The 16,453-nt window shown below is 44.4% G+C and overlaps 1 long non-coding RNA gene across 1 annotated transcript in view; it reads right to left on the reverse strand.

The window, feature by feature from the left end:
- Positions 1-16,453, reverse strand: part of LOC138294199 (uncharacterized) — a 146,527-nt gene that overhangs the window by 111,886 nt on the left and 18,188 nt on the right. The window lies entirely within an intron of this gene.

Raw genomic sequence — 16,453 nt, forward strand, 5'->3', positions numbered from 1 at the left:
TATATGTAGCAACAGAGGAAATGTCCTCTTGCTTGCCACTGCTAAATCCTAATTCTGCTCCTGCTTCAGCTGCTTCAATCTCTAACTACTTAAATCCAGTAAAATAATATGACTTTAAAATCATACATCTACTAAGTACTGTATTTAGCTCCAATATGTTGTGGGTATTAAAATAGAATTTGAAAAGTTGTATGCAAGATAATATCCCATGATTTAAAAATGTTGAGCCTCATTTACAAGGCCCTAGCGGCATACTGCACCACCAGAGCATCATTTGTGTGAAAGGGATTTCCAGTGGTGTTGCTTGGAGTGTTCCCACCAAACACCCATGGAACCCAAAGAAATCTGATGCATTCCCATATTAACAAGTCTGGGAATGTGTCAGGTTCACATGCCACCTCAGGTGTGGCATGAGAATGACGCAAAAGAAAGATGTATCTTTATTTCTCCCCATTTTTCCTCTTTCTATGTGTGCTGCACCTCTTGTGATTGTTTTGTGCAGGAAGCTGTTCCTCCTGCACTGTGCAGACACCCTTGCACCACGGTGCAAGGGTGTCTACATTGGCAATAAGCAGCAATTTGTGCACCACAGAAGGGGAAGAGGACAGACATGCACCCTATCTTGTAGATACAGTGCATTTCTGCCCTTTTCCTGTGGCGCAAGGTGGCACAGCAAGCTACTTGTTGTGCTGCCCTGCGCCACATGCCTTGTAAATGAGGCCCATTGTTTTAAGAAGAGCATGGCATTTTGAAGTACATTCTGGGCAACAGCAGAGTAAGTGCAAGATTAATTCTCTTTTATACTTACAAAGTCTATTATGAGAAGTGACAATCACAGTATTCCTCTAAGTCAGTCAAAAGTTTTTTAATAAACATGACTATCAATCTTGTTTGCGAATGGAGTTTATGCAGAACATGTTTACAGACTTCTTTAGATAATACTGCGTTCAACTTATCTTGTACGACAGATATTGTTTTATAACGTTCATATGAATCAAGATTTATAGGTCGATTTTCTTAGATAGTATCAATAAATGGCTCATTAACCACTTTGCTGCCAGGCCTCTTCCCCCTGACGTGCCAGGCCTTTTTTCGCTATTTTAAGCAGTTTGCGCTTAGGCCCTCATAACTTTTTGTCCACATAAGTTACCTGCGCCAAATTTGCATGATTGTTTTCCAGCATCCTAGGGATTCTAGAAGTACCCATAGTTTGTGGATTCCCCTGAAGGAGACCAAGAAATTAGCCAAAATACAGCAAAAATTTCATTTTTTAATCAAAAAGGGAAAAGGGCTGCAGAAGAAGGCTTGTGATTTTTTCCCTGAAAATGGCATCAACAAAGGGTTTGTGGTGCTAAAATCACCATCTTCACAGCTTTCAGTTACAGGCAGACTTGAGTCATGAAACCCAATTTTTTAACACAATTTTGGACATACCTCATTTTTACTATTTTTTAGTGCTTTCAGCCTCCTTCCAGTTAGTGACAGAAATGGGTGTAAAACCAATGCTGGGTCCTGGAAAGCTAAACATTTCTGAAAAGTAGACAGAATTATGAATTTCGCAAGGGGTAATTTGTGTAGATCCTACAAGGGTTTTCTACCGAAAATAACAGCTGAAATGAAAAAATATTGAAATTGAGGTGAAAAAAACAGCAATTTTTCTCCACGTTTTACTCTGTAACTTTTTCCTGTAATGTCAGATTTTTGAAAGCAATATGCAGTTACGTCTCCTGGACTCTTCTGATTGTGGGAATATATAGGCCTTGTATGTTCATCAAGAACCCTAGGTACCCAGAGCCAATGAATGCGCTGCACCTTGCAATGTGTTTTCATTCTATAACGGGTATACAGCAATTCATTTGCTGAAATATAAAGAGTGAAAAATAGGTATCAAGAAAACCTCTGTATTTCTAAAATGGGCAGAGATAAGGTGTTGAGAAGCAGTGGTCATTTGCACATCTCTGAATTCTGGGGTGTCCATACTAGCATGTGAATTACAGGGCATTTCTCAAATAGACATCTTTTTTTACACACTGTCTTACATTTGGAAGGAAAAACTGTAGAGAAAGACAAGGGGCAAAAACACTTGTTTTACTATTTTGTGTTCCCCCAAGTTTCCCGATAAAAATGGTACCTCACTTGCGTGGGTAGGCCTAATGCTCACAACAGGAAATGCAACATGGACACATCCCATTTTTACACTGAAGTCTGACATCTTTTTTGCAGTGCCTAGCTATAGATTTTGGCCTCTAGCTCAGTCGGCACCAAGGGAAACCTAGCAAGCCTGCGCATTTTTGAAAACTAGACATTTAGGGGAATCCAAGATGGGGTGACTTGTGGGGCGCTCACCAGGTTCTGTTACCCAGAATCCTTTGCAAACCTCAAAATTTGGCAAAAGAAACACTTTTTCCTCACATTTCGGTGACAGAAAGTTCTGGAATCTAAGAAGAGCCACAAATATCCTTTCACCCAGCATTCCCCCAAGTATCCCAATAAAAATGGTACCTCACTTGTGTGGGTAGGCCTAGCGCCCGCAACAGGAAATGCCCCAAAACACAACATGGACATATCACATTTTCCCAAAGAAAACAGAGCTGTTTTTTGCAAAGTGACTAGTTGTGGATTTTGGCCTCTTGCTCAGCCGGCACCTAGGGAAACCTACCAAACCTGTAGAATTTTGAAAACTAGACACCTAGGGGAATCCAGGATGGGGTGACTTGTGTGGCTCTCACCAGGTTCTGTTACCCAGAATCCTTTGCAAACCTCAAAATTTGGCCAAGAAAAACACTTTTTCCCCACATTTCGGTGACAGAAAGTTCTGGAATCTGAGAGGAGCCACGAATTTTCTTCCACCCAGTGTTCTCCCAAGTCTCCTGATGAAAATGGTACCTCACTGTGTGGGTAGGCCTAGCACACGTGACAGGAAATGATCCAAAACACAACATGGACACATCACATTTTCCCAAAGAAAACAGAGCTGTTTTTTGCAAAGTGCCTAGCTTTGGATTTTGGTCTCTAGCTCAGCCGGAACCTAGGGAAACCTACCAAAGCTGTGCATTTTTTAAAACTAGACACCTAGGGGAATCCAGGATGGGGTGACTTGTGGGACTCTCAATAGGTTCTGTTACCCAGAATTCTTTGCAAACCTCAACATTTGGCCAAAAAAACCTTTTTCCTCACATTTCAGTGACAGAAAGTTCTGGAATCTGAGAGGAGCCACTAATTTCCTTCCACCCAGTGTTCCCCAAGTCTCTCAATAAAAATGGTACCTCACTTGTGTGGGTAGGCCTAGCGCCTGCAACAGGAAATGCCCCAAAGCACAACGTGGACCCATCACATTTTCCCAAAGAAAACAGAGATGTTTTTTGAAAAGTGCCTAGCTGAGGATTTTGGCCCCTAGCTCGGCTGGCACCTAGGGAAACCTACCAAACCTGTGCATTTTTGAAGACTAGACACCTAGGGGAATCCAAGATGGGGTGAGTTGAGGGGCTCTCACCAGGTTCTGTTACCCAGAATCCTTTGAGAACCTCAAAATCTGCCCAAACAAAAACCTTTTTCCTCACATTTTGGTGACAAAAAGTTCTGGAATTTGAGAGGAGCCACAAATTTCCTTCCATCTAGTGTATCCCTAAGTCTCCCGATAAAAATAGTACCTCACTTGTGTGGGTAGGCCTAGTGCTCATCACAGGAAATGCCCCAAAACTCTCTCTGGACACATCAAAATTATCAAATACAAAACTACCTGTTTTTGCAGGGGCACCTGTGTTTTTGGTCTTGGGCTTAGCAGCCATCTAAGGAAACCTACCAAACCCGGACATTTCTGAAAACTAGACACCTGAAGGAGTCCAGGGAGGGGTGACTTGAGTGGATCCCCCAATGTTTTCTTACCCAGAATCTTCAGCAAACCTCAAATTTAGCTAAAAAATCTCATTTTCCACACAAATCTGTGTGGGATCACCACACTGGGACAAATTTCCTACCACCCAATGTTCCCCTCAGCCTCCCGGTAAAAATTATACCTCACTTGTGTAGGTGGGCCAAGTGCCTGTGACAGGGAAGAGCCCAAAACATGTTGAAATTGAGGGGGAACCAAAGAGGGTCCAAAAGGGCAGTTTGAAAAAAAACATTTTTAGGCTGACAAGTGCAGCAGAATTTTTATCGGTATAGATGAGACAATGTTGGGTGGTAGGAATTTTGTGTATTACTGCAGATGCCGGAAGGTTCCATCACAAAAATGGGGGACAAATGTGTGAATTCCAGCAAAGTTGGTGGTTTGCAGGGCATTGTGGGTAAGAACATGGTGCGGGGTGCATGTGAAGCATACCACCCTGGAATCAACCAGATGTTTAGTTTTCGGATGTGTCTAGGTCTTGTGTATTTTTCAACATGGCAGCGTCCCAAAGTCAAAAAAGTGCAGCCCTCACCATTCCAAGTGGGACAATTTTGAGAGTTACCAAGCTCTCATGGCCCAAATGTAAAACCAAAACACAAAATAATCAAATGTCCTCTTGCTTGCCAAGGGATAAGATGTTTTAGTGTGTGGGGGAGAGCTGAAAGACTGTTTCATTCCCTTCAGTTGGGGTGGGGGCATAACCAGGCCCATACTGGTTGATAGCCACCACCTCACAATTTTTTTTATTTTTTATTTCCTGGCATCTAATAGACTTTCTGCCCCCCCTGGGGTGTGAATCGGGGTAATTGCCCAATCTGCCCACTGTTGGGCAGAACAACTTTGGACCCATTTATTTGGGGTGGGGGTATGGCCATACCCCCACCCTCTTATTTTGAACAAAAATCTTCGTTGGTCTCTGGTGGCCTTTCTCCCTCCTTGGGGGCAGATGGGCCTTCCAGAAATAGGCCGATTTGTCCCCAAGGGGGGCAGATATGGCCAATAGTAATGTGCCCCCATGGGGAGTGAAACTTGCCCAAAGGGCTGCCCCCTCAAACAAAACACACAAATAAACACCCAGCAATCCCTGGTGTCTAGTGGTTTCTGCCCACCTTGGGGGCAGATTGACCTAACAAAAATAGGCCAATCTGCCCCCATGGGGTGCAGAAATGTCCTAAATACAATTTGCCCAAGGGGTCGCTCCCCTTACATAAAAACTAGAGTGTCTAGAGGTTTCTGCCCGCCTGGGGGTAGATCTGCCTAATTATATTAGGCAGATCTGCCCCCAGGGTGGGAGAAATGGCCTAAAAATATTTCCTTTCCACCACCGGGGAGGAGCCCTTGTCCAAGGGGCCGCTCCCCTTATGCATCAGTATAAAAACAATAACAATTCCCTGGTGTATGTCGACCTAATTATATTAGGCCGATCTGGGGGCAGAAATGGCTTAAAGATAATTTGGCACCCCGGGGAGCGACCTTTGCCTAAGGGGTCGCTCCCCACACATAAAAAAAAAATTAACAAAAGAAATATATATCTCGATTGTCTAGGGGTTTTTTGCCCCCCCCGGGTGGCAGAAATAGCCTAACAATAATTTGGGCCCCGCTCCCCTTATGCGTAAGTATTGACAAAAAAAAAATTCACTAGTGTCTAGTGGGCATTTCTTCTGCCCGATCACATCGCGATCGGGCAGCAGAAATGTTACGAGAGACATGAAAGGGAAGATATTTCCTTTCCTTTCATACCCCTCCCACCCCACCTCCCAGACGGAAGAGAAATGCTTTTGCATTTCTCTTCCAGGATCACGATCCGAGGTGACCTCTGATGAGGTCAGCTCGTGATTTGCACGCTGACATCATCAGACGTCACTGGGGGGGTCGGGGTGGAAGGGGAAGCGATTCCTCTTCCATCCCCGACTTGGGGGTGTGGGAGGTAGGCCCACGAGGGGAGAGCTAGCGCTCCCCCTGTGGGCAGGGTGCAGGACAAGCTGGTCTCTTAACAGGCACACCGCAACCTTGTGCCAGGACGAGACCAGCTTGCCCCAGGCACCAGGGGGTTAAAATAAGTTTTAATTCCAAATAAGAATAGGCTTTAATTAAGTTGTCTGATTTTATACCTGTGTTAACTGTTGCTAAGTACTTAGAGAAGGAATTGTCATGTGTATTATAGATCTCTGTTAGACCTGGCAGCTTTTTGGTGTGTCTCACTTGTCTTTTTGCCTTCTGACCTCCTGTTTTTATGATATACTAGTTTATTGTCTCTGTGCACTTTAACACTGCTAATCAGTGCTAAAGTGCATGTGCTTCCTATGTAAATGATATTGGTAATAAGGTTATCCATGATTGGCATATTTGACTTACTGGTAAATCCCTAGTAAAGTGCACCAGGGGTGACCAGGCCCTGTATATAAAATGCTACTAGTGGGCCTACAGCAATGATTCTGCTACGCACATAAGAAGCCCTGAGAACATGTCTCGGACCTGCCACTCCATTGTCTGTGTGTGCAGTTTTAAACTGCCAATTCGACCTGGCACTTGCCAGGCCTAAACCTTCCCTTTTTACCACATGTAAGGCACCCCTAAGGTAGGCCCTAGGTAGCCCCATGCGCAGGGTGCAGTGTGCTAAAAAGGTAGGAGATGTACCAGAGTGTTTTACATCACCTAACAGTGAAATACTGCCAAATTTGTTTTTCACTGTTGCAAGGACTATCTCTCTCACAGGTTAACATAGGGACTGCCTTTAAATAACCTTAAAGTGCAGTTTCCCTGTGAGAGCAGTTGCTGCTTCTGCCTTAAAAGAGAGTAAAGGGTTAACTTTGCTGTGTATCCTGCTTGAGAAAGTTCTCCAAGGGCTTGGAGTAGAGCTTGCCTCCTGTTGGAAGTCTCAGGGATATCAAAAACTTCAGTTGCATTTGCCTACAGCACTGAGAACTGTGTGTTTTGTGCTGTTCAAGAAGAAAATCCCCTGCGCCACCGCGAATGATGCTGCTGGCCTGCATCGTGGTCTACCAATACCACACGGAGTTGCACTGCCCCGATTCACACCGCATCCCTGGTCTCACTGACACTACCATCTGATGCCGCCACCGGTCCACTACTTGCACCGTGACCTGTGGGCCCCGCACTCTAGCATTGCCTTGCTCATACCGCAGCCTGTGGACACTCCTTGCGAGATACATGAAGCACCCTCCCATCCCGTACCGCAGCACTGGTCCATCGACGCCAGCACCATCAACTCCAGTGTCGTCACCAGGTGTCCCTGCCTGCACTGTGACCTGTTGACGCCGCACAGAGCCCATCCGGCACCTCACCCCCAACTTGAGCCTACAGATGACAGTGCTTCAGGAACGACAACGATGCTGCCTGCACCATGACCTGGTGACTATACACGTCGCATCGCCCCCCCTCCAAACCACAGCCCTAGTCTAATCTACGCCACTGGATGCCATCACCGAGCCGCTGCCTGCACTGTGACCTGTGGACACCGAACGTCGCTCTGTCCTGCTTCGCCTCGCCGCCGCCATGCCGTCCATGCCAGCACGCCTGACTTCATCAGCCCAGAGTTTGATCTGCAACGGGTGTGACTTCAAGGGCCCGACGAACCCTGCACCAACTCGAGAACTGACACCGTGATGCCAGCGACGCCGTTCTCTGTGTCTTATTGCGAGGATCACAACGCCCTGCAATTCCAAGTTACTGTTTGTAGTTCTTCCCGAAACTGTAGCTGGCCCGCAATGCCGCATTGATCACAACGCCGTGATAGCCCCAGCTGGAGCCATCGACTTCAAGGAACTGTATTTTTAGGTTAATTCTTGCAAAATTCATATCCTTATTACTGTATGTTGGATTTTTCTCATGTTGGTCTTCTTTTACATAGATAAATATTTGGCTATTTTTCTAAAACTGGTGTGGTGTCGTTTGTAGTGTTGTTACTGTGTTTCTGTGTTATGTGCAAATGCTTTATACATTGCTTCTGAGATAAGCCGGACTGCTTGTGCCAAGCTACCAAGGGGATGAGCAGGGGTTATCTGAGCAGGTATCTCCTTATCCTGATTAGAGTGAGGGTCCCTACTTGGACACAGTGCAAATCGACTTCCATCTAGTGACCCCATTTCAAACAATCTCTTTTAGCACATCTTGAGTGACTCAAACTTAACATGCATTAAAGGATTGTTGTATTTAATGAAGCAAGTTTTCACTCTGCATCCTGATGGAATGGTCTAAGCATATCTGAAAGCAATGAGTGTACTGTTGTAGATGGAATACTGTTCTAAATGTGATACAATGCATTTTATCAAAGCCTGGTGAAAATTCTGTTGGAAAAGCTTAGTGAATGTAGGAGAGGATTGGTAATAGGTTTGCCTTCGTAAACCTTATGATGCCTTCTGCTTATGGGCTATGAAGCTGTACATTTAGGCCCTCATTATGACACTGGTGGTAAATACCGAATACCGCCACGCTGACTTCCGCCAGCATACCGCCGCAGTGGCGAACATCTGTCTGCCAGATTATCATAAATACATTTAAAACCAACAGAAAACAGCCACAACCACAAATCCGTCAGACCCACTGAACATGATAAACTGTCGGTACTACAACCAATACCGTTATGCCACCAATACAACGCCATCCAAAAAATTACCCACCAATCATCACAGAGGACATTCAATGGTGGTAAACCATTGTCAGTGCACACCGCTGCAGGGGAAATTGCCACCCAAATACAAAACAAGACAACATTGGCCAGAACCAAAAACCAACGTCTGACACAAATACACACACCCCACACACCCAAAAGTACTATAAAACACCCCCCACATCACCCACAATCCTCTGCAAACACGAGAAGACGACTACACTTTGCTACACCAATCCTAAAGAGACCTTCACATACATATCACAATTCCCTATTCATCTGAAACGCACCACACACCCCGCCACTTCACAAATCATCCTCTGCACAACATACACACACCACACAACACACAACACCCATGTCCCCACAAAGGCACCCCCATTTCACTGATGAGGAGTTGCAGGTTATGGTTGAGAAAATAGTCAGAGTACAGCCACAGCTGTTTGGAGCACAGGTCCAGTAGATTTCCATTCCCAGGAAGATGAAACTATGGTGGAGGATCATGGACAGGGTGAACACCGTGGTACTACATCCACGCACAAGGGATGACATGAAGAAGAGGTGGAATGACATATGGGGGAAGGTGCGTTCCATCGCAGCAAGGCACCAGCTTGACATCAGGAGTACTGGAGGTGGACCACCACCTCCTCCCCCACAGCTGACAGCATGGGAGGAGCAAGTCTTGGCAATCATGCATCCTGAGGGACTCACTTAAGTAGCCGGAGGACTGGACACTGGTGAGTCAACATTTACTACCTATCACCCACGTACCTGCATGCCACCGCAATCCCTCACCCTGTCTCACATCGCCTAACTCCATCCCACGCTGTGCACCACCACAATTAGCAAAATGAAATGTCAAGCCCTGTATGCCATACCCACTGCATGCACATCCCTTCCAGTCCTGCATGAACACCCACCACCAATGCATGCACAGCATGGAGAACTAACAATCCCACAATCCATCACCATACACAACCAAAGGTGGCAGGGCAACGGCAATAACATTGGGGAAGATAGTGATGCAGAATATGTCACAGACATGTAGCATAATACACTACTTACATCCCCACAGGTGCCCCAGCCAATATCAGCGAAGTGGAGATGCCGCGGCTACCCAGTCCTCCACCAGAAGATGCCCCCAGTGATGAAAGCAACTCAGGAGCTCTGGATCTGGGTGAACTCCGTGGCCCATCAGAGACCACAGGTCAGTTGGCTTCCCCATCCCACACCCAGTCTACTACAGAGCTACTCCCCTCAGAATCCAACACCATAGCAGTCACCCAACATCCCCAGACTTCTGTCCCCAGGACACGTCAATCAGTAGTGTGCTCACCTGTACAGGGAGCAGAGTCCACACCTCACAGGCAAGACAATGAGGGTCCTGGGGTCAGTGTGAGTGGACACACTGTTAAGGGGACATAGGCACAGGGGGCTAGGGACAGTCAGAGAACAGCTGTGCACCAGCGGGAGGACAGGCCCAGGGAATCGGCTGCCCAGGAGTCACTCACTAATATCCTGGGGCCATATCAACAATCCCCGGAACAGATAGGTCAGGTGTTTAACATCATGCAGGAGAACCAGAGGCCGCAGGGGAAACACCACCAACAGATCAAGCAAAAATTGGATTCCTTGATTTCCACCATGGCCTCCATTGCAGGGGTGCTGGGTGACATGGCCAACATCATGAGGGAGTACACAGCACACCAGGGGGCCCCTTCCACTAGCCAGTGTACTGACCAGCCCTCCACATCTGCTGCAGCCAGTGGCCCTGCCACAGGACACACAGGCCATCACCCCTCCTCCCCCTGCAGAAGGGGCACCACCCCACAAATGTTCCCTGTGACCCTGACAGACACTAGCGACAGTTCCCAAGACCAAGACCACTGCCAGGAGATGAGCCCCTCCTTAATGTCCCCTTTGTGTTCTATTGTGTCACCTCGGCCACTTTGACTGACATTGTTCCCCTTCCTATGTCCCCTTGGGCACTGGACCTGTGCAAGAATCAGACTGGCCCACTACACTGGACTTTTCCCAACCATCATCCCACTCTATTGCACTTTGCATTGTATACCAGAATATTTAATAAATACCCTTGGACACAATTTGAGTAATAGTGCTTTATCTGTAGTAAATGTACAATGTATTGAACTGTTTTGAAATGTATGGTCCTGTGCAAATGTCCATTAATATGTTGATCCATCCTACATATGTGTCTCAGCAGTCTGTACATTTCACAGCATCACACTTTTGTAACCACACTAACATCTGCAATATGGGAAGCCATAGGTGACAGTCAGTTGGGATGCAAAAGCAGTGACTGGCATAACGCTCCAGCTACACAACACTTAAATGGAGAAATGTTTAGTTCAATAGTCTTACCTGATTGTTAGTGGAAGTACTGCTGTAGCATATGTGTATTGTTTTCCACATCTGTGATGCTATTAATTGTGTTTGACCAATGACCTTGTGTTTCACCACTGCGCATATTAGTTGCTCAATGTTCACCAGTAGCACATTATATGTTTTATTCAGTTTAGCTGCCTATTAGCTTTGACATGGCGTTAGCCATTACATTTTGTATTCAGTTCAGCTGCCTATTGGCTTTGACATGATATTAGACATTACATTTGATATTTAGGTTAGCTGCCTATTGGCTTTAACGTGGAGTTAGACATTGCAGTTGAGACATTGCAGAGATGTCTGTGTTTTTTCCAAGCTGTGTTTTTCCACAAGATGAACCAAGCTGTTTTCTTCACACCAGACCTTAGCTGATAAGAGCACGTAGATTTTCTGTTTACCTCGCAATCCAGTCTGAGAGCAGAATGGCTCAAGAGAACTGGCCATTCTCCAAGGTCGTTCAAATCTCACACTGAGTTTGCTTTTAAGGATGACTCTGGGCTACAGTGAGTTGGATTCGAATCTGCTTGACTTCAGGCTGGAGTTAGACGTCAGTTGCCAGTCTCCCGTTTGGGTAGATAATCTCTTTCTCGCAGTTGACCGGAGTCATCAACTTGCAGACCCCAGAAAGATGAAGATGAAGATAGGCCCTTCTTGCCCATACGGTGATCAATTTTGATTTTTATGCTTTGCTTTGCAATTCATATATATATTTGCTGTGTACATTGCAACTGAGAAGTACTGTGATATATTTTGCTTTCATTGCTGCAACTACTCTTTTAAACGTGTGCTTGAAATCTACAAATTTTGTCTCTCAAGAACTTGTGGGTGGGGGAGAATTAACAACAATAAAGGTCTTCTTTGAACTCAGCAGTGCATTCAAGAGAGGTTCTGTAAGCTCCGATAGGAGATATGTAGGAAAGCAGAACATTACGGCGTAGTCAGCAGTCTTGAGGGTCTAATTGGAGATTTCTATGTGCACAATTTCAAAGTGTAATTGTTTTTTGTTGTTTAGAGAATTACAGAAGCACGGCAGACCATGTTTGAAAATGCATGTGTAGTTAAACTGCCTGATGGTGCTGTGAGAAACATGTTTTCTTGCTGTGATAAAGCATATTTAGAAAATGTGTCTTTTGAAAGCAATGATGTTCCTTTTGTTCTTGACAGAAGGGTTTGTATACTTTTATCTGGTTACAGAAAAATGCAGGAGAGATGTTGGCAGTTTGAACATGAAAATAAGAATTTACGTGAGCAAATTAGCCAGAACACATTAATGCAAGATAATGCTGAAAGCTATAAAACTGCTGTTTTAGAAGAATCTGGCTTTTCTCATTCCAGTAATGAGGGGGTTAAGAGCTGTGAGCCAGTCTGAGCCTCCGTGTGTACCGTGTGTACCGGGCATAAAACAAAATATCCCTCAGTCGTTGGCAGTTGAAGTGCATTCCTTAACTGATAACTCGGAGAACAGAGCTCAGAATGTGATTTATGAGGTACCCTCGCAAAATGTGCAGTTACTGACACAAGTAAAACGAAAGATTTGAGAGTTTCTTACTGTTTGCACTAAGCAAGACACACCGAGTTTCATTCGCTTGTTTGATTTTTGGAAACAGTATAGCCCTCATCTGAGTGAAATCTTAACACTTTGGTATAAAGTCACTAGGAAAAAATATAAGCAGCTGCGCGCTTGTGATTTGGCAAATGAAATAATGCAGACTTTACGTTTCTGCGTAGTGCAAGAGGGAAACACTGATTTACATGTAAATCAGGAACAGGGGAAGAAAAGAGTGCCCCTGCGAGCCAGGGCTAGAGTCACTGCAGCCCTACATGAACAGGTGCCACAAGCCCCTTTTCAGGATGTGGAGAGGGTGCAGGGAGTACCACAGGTAAAAGAGTCACCAGTGAAACTGAGTGCACCATTTAAATTTGTGTCTCCTGAGGATAAAAAGCGTGTGTGTTTGACTAATGATTCATTGACTGAAATGTTGTTTTCTAGCACAGGAGAAGGAACAGCGTTGTACAATGTGTGTCAGACTTTAAAGCAAGAGCTGCTTGAGATGTGTCATTTTTACACTGATTCTTGGTTCATTGCCAATGGTTTAGCCGTAGGGATTTCCACATAACTGGTTAAATGCCTTTGCAGATGTTAAAGAGAAAAATTCAGAGGGAGAAATGTCCACCCAGAATTCTGACTTAGTGGGGATGGCTAAGTGGGTGCACCAGAAATGTGGACAGCTGGGAGAAAAAGCCACTTACAGGTGGGCAGAGATGAGAGAGATGCACATTCCCCTAGATTTGAAAAAAACTGTGCAGCACGCACAAGATAAATCTGTCCCACAAGCAGTCACAGAGCAGTTGGGGAGAGGAAAGTTACCAGAACAGAAATGGCAAATTGATCAGGTTTTAGGGGGAACGATTGCTGCAGATTACCAAGGAGAAATCAAAATTATGCTGATAACTGGAAAAGAATCTGATTCATTCATACAAATTGGAGACAGAATGGCCCAACTTGTCAAAAGTGCAGTGAATGGAGGTTTGGTAAAGAAGGAGTCTGCGCTAGCCCCTCTAACAGTGCAAAGAAAGGGAAGCTGTGGTGCAGCAGATAAAAACCTCAGTGCTGAGGTGTGGGTTGAAGCCCCAGATGACCCTCCAGAACCTGCAGAAATTATAACAAAGGGCCCCAAAAACGTCCTGCTGATTATAAAACAGGGAAAGGAAGAGGAAGGGTACATTTCAGATGACAATTGTTATTTGCAAGAAAAGTCATACTTTTTTCTTTTACTGATCCTACCACGTTTCGCCACTGACCCTGAGTGTGCTGTGTGGTCTCCCTCTGGGTGTGTGCGTGTGGGGTCGGGGAAGGGACCGAACCCCCAACCTGAACCTGACTGAGTAAAGTACAAACACCATGGATCCATTGTGCACAAATGGCGCCTTCAGTTCAAGCTCAACATGTTTGATTACATTCTTCCACTGGAACTAAGCAACCTTAACAGTTAACTGTCTGTGTTTTTTCGTATGGAACTCTGACTTTCACTTACCTTCCAGCAAACCTTTCAGGTGGACCGCGCACCTTTACATGAGTAGAACTCATGCTATATCAACTAGCTGTTTTAGAGACACCATCATCTCAACCAGAGTATATAAGTTTCAGTCTTTTCTGTGTAGATGTATCTGATGTGAAAGGTTATGAGATCTATATGTTAATCCACTTCCATTGCTTTACAGTGACTGCTTTTATCATTCAAATCTGATTTGCTTATAATGTTTTTTTGTGTTGATGTTTTTTTGTTTTTGTTTGAAATAAGAGGTATGTGAAACAAAAATTCATTGGTCACAGGGTGGAATGTGATGCAATTTTTTGTGTTTGACCAATGACTTTGTGTTTCACCACTGCGCATATTAGTTGCTCAATGTTCACCAGTAGCATATGATATGTTTTGTTCAGTTTAGCTGCCTATTAGCTTTGACATGGCATTAGCCATTACATTTTGTATTCAGTTCAGCTGCCTATTGGCTTTGACATGATATTAGCCATTACATTCTGTATTCAGTTTAGCCACCTATTGGCTTTGACATGCCATTAGCCATTACATTTTGTATTCGGTTCAGCTTCCTATTGGCTTTGACATGATATTAGACATTACATTTTGTATTCAGCTCAGCTGCCTATTGGCTTTGACATGATATTAGACATTACATTTGATATTTAGGTTAGCTGCCTATTGGCTTTGACATGACATTAGCAGTTTAGCTGCCTATTGGCTTTGACATGATATTAGACATTACATTTGATATTTAGGTTAGCTGCCTATTGGCTTTAACGTGGAGTTAGACATTGCAGTTGAGACATTGCAGAGATGTCTGTGTTTTTTCCAAGCTGTGTTTTTCCACAAGATGAACCAAGCTGTTTTCTTCACACCAGACCTTAGCTGATAAGAGTACGTAGATTTTGTGTTTACCTCGCAATCCAGTCTGAGAGCAGAATGGCTCAAGAGAACTGGCCATTCTCCAATGTCGTTCAAATCTCACACTTAGTTTGCTTTTAAGGATGACTCTGGGCTACAGTGAGTTGGATTCGAATCTGCTTGACTTCAGGCTGGAGTTAGACGTCAGTTGCCAGTCTCCCGTTTGGGTAGATAATCTCTTTCTCGCAGTTGACCGGAGTCATCAACTTGCAGACCCCAGAAAGATGAAGCTGAAGATAGGCCCTACTTGCCCATACGGTGATCAATTTTGATTTTTATGCTTTGCTTTGCAATTCATATATAGATTTGCTGTGTACATTGCAACTGAGAAGTACTGTGATATATTTTGCTTTCATTGCTGCCACTACTCTTTTAAACGTGTGCTTGAAATCTACAAATTTTGTCTCTGAAGAACTTGTGGGTGGGGGAGAATTAACAACAATAAAGGTCTTCTTTGAACTCAGCAGTGCATTCAAGAGAGTTTCTGTAAGCTCCGATAGGAGATATGTAGGAAAGCAGAACATTATGGCGTAGTCAGCAGTCTTGAGGATCTAATTGGAGATTTCTATGTGCACAATTTCAAAGTGTAATTGTTTTTTGTTGCTTAGAGAATTACAGAAGCACGGCAGACCATGTTTGAAAATGCATGTGTAGTTAAACTGCCTGATGGTGCTGTGAGAAACATGTTTTCTTGCTGTGATAAAGCATATTTAGAAAATGTGTCTTTTGAAAGCAATGATGTTCCTTTTGTTCTTGACAGAAGGGTTTGTATACTTTTATCTGGTTACAGAAAAATGCAGGAGAGATGTTGGCAGTTTGAACATGAAAATAAGAATTTACGTGAGCAAATTAGCCAGAACACATTAATGCAAGATAATGCTGAAAGCTATAAAACTGCTGTTTTAGAAGAATCTGGCTTTTCTCATTCCAGTAATGAGGGGGTTAAGAGCTGTGAGCCAGTCTGAGCCTCCGTGTGTACCGTGTGTACCGGGCATAAAACAAAATATCCCTCAGTCTTTGGCAGTTGAAGTGCATTCCTTAAGTGATAACTCGGAGAACAGAGCTCAGAATGTGATTTACGAGGTACACTCGCAAAATGTGCAGTTACTGACACAAGTAAAACGAAAGATTTGAGAGTTTCTTACTGTTTGCACTAAGCAAGACACACCGAGTTTCATTCGCTTGTTTGATTTTTGGAAACAGTATAGCCCTCATGTGAGTGAAATCTTAACACTTTGGTATAAAGTCACTAGGAAAAAATATAAGCAGCTGCGCGCTTGTGATTTGGCAAATGAAATAATGCAGACTTTACGTTTCTGCGCAGTGCAAGAGGGAAACACTGATTTACATGTAAATCAGGAACAGGGGAAGAAAAGAGTGCCCCTGCGAGCCAGGGCTAGAGTCACTGCAGCCCTACATGAACAGGTGCCACAAGCCCCTTTTCAGGATGTGGAGAGGGTGCAGGGAGTACCACAGGTAAAAGAGTCACCAGTGAAACTGAGTGCACCATTTGAATTTGTGTCCCCTGAGGATAAAAAGCGTGTGTGTTTGACTAATGATTCATTGACT

The sequence above is a fragment of the Pleurodeles waltl genome, chromosome 4_2 (assembly GCF_031143425.1).
Source record: "Pleurodeles waltl isolate 20211129_DDA chromosome 4_2, aPleWal1.hap1.20221129, whole genome shotgun sequence".
Lineage (NCBI taxonomy): Eukaryota > Metazoa > Chordata > Amphibia > Caudata > Salamandridae > Pleurodeles > Pleurodeles waltl.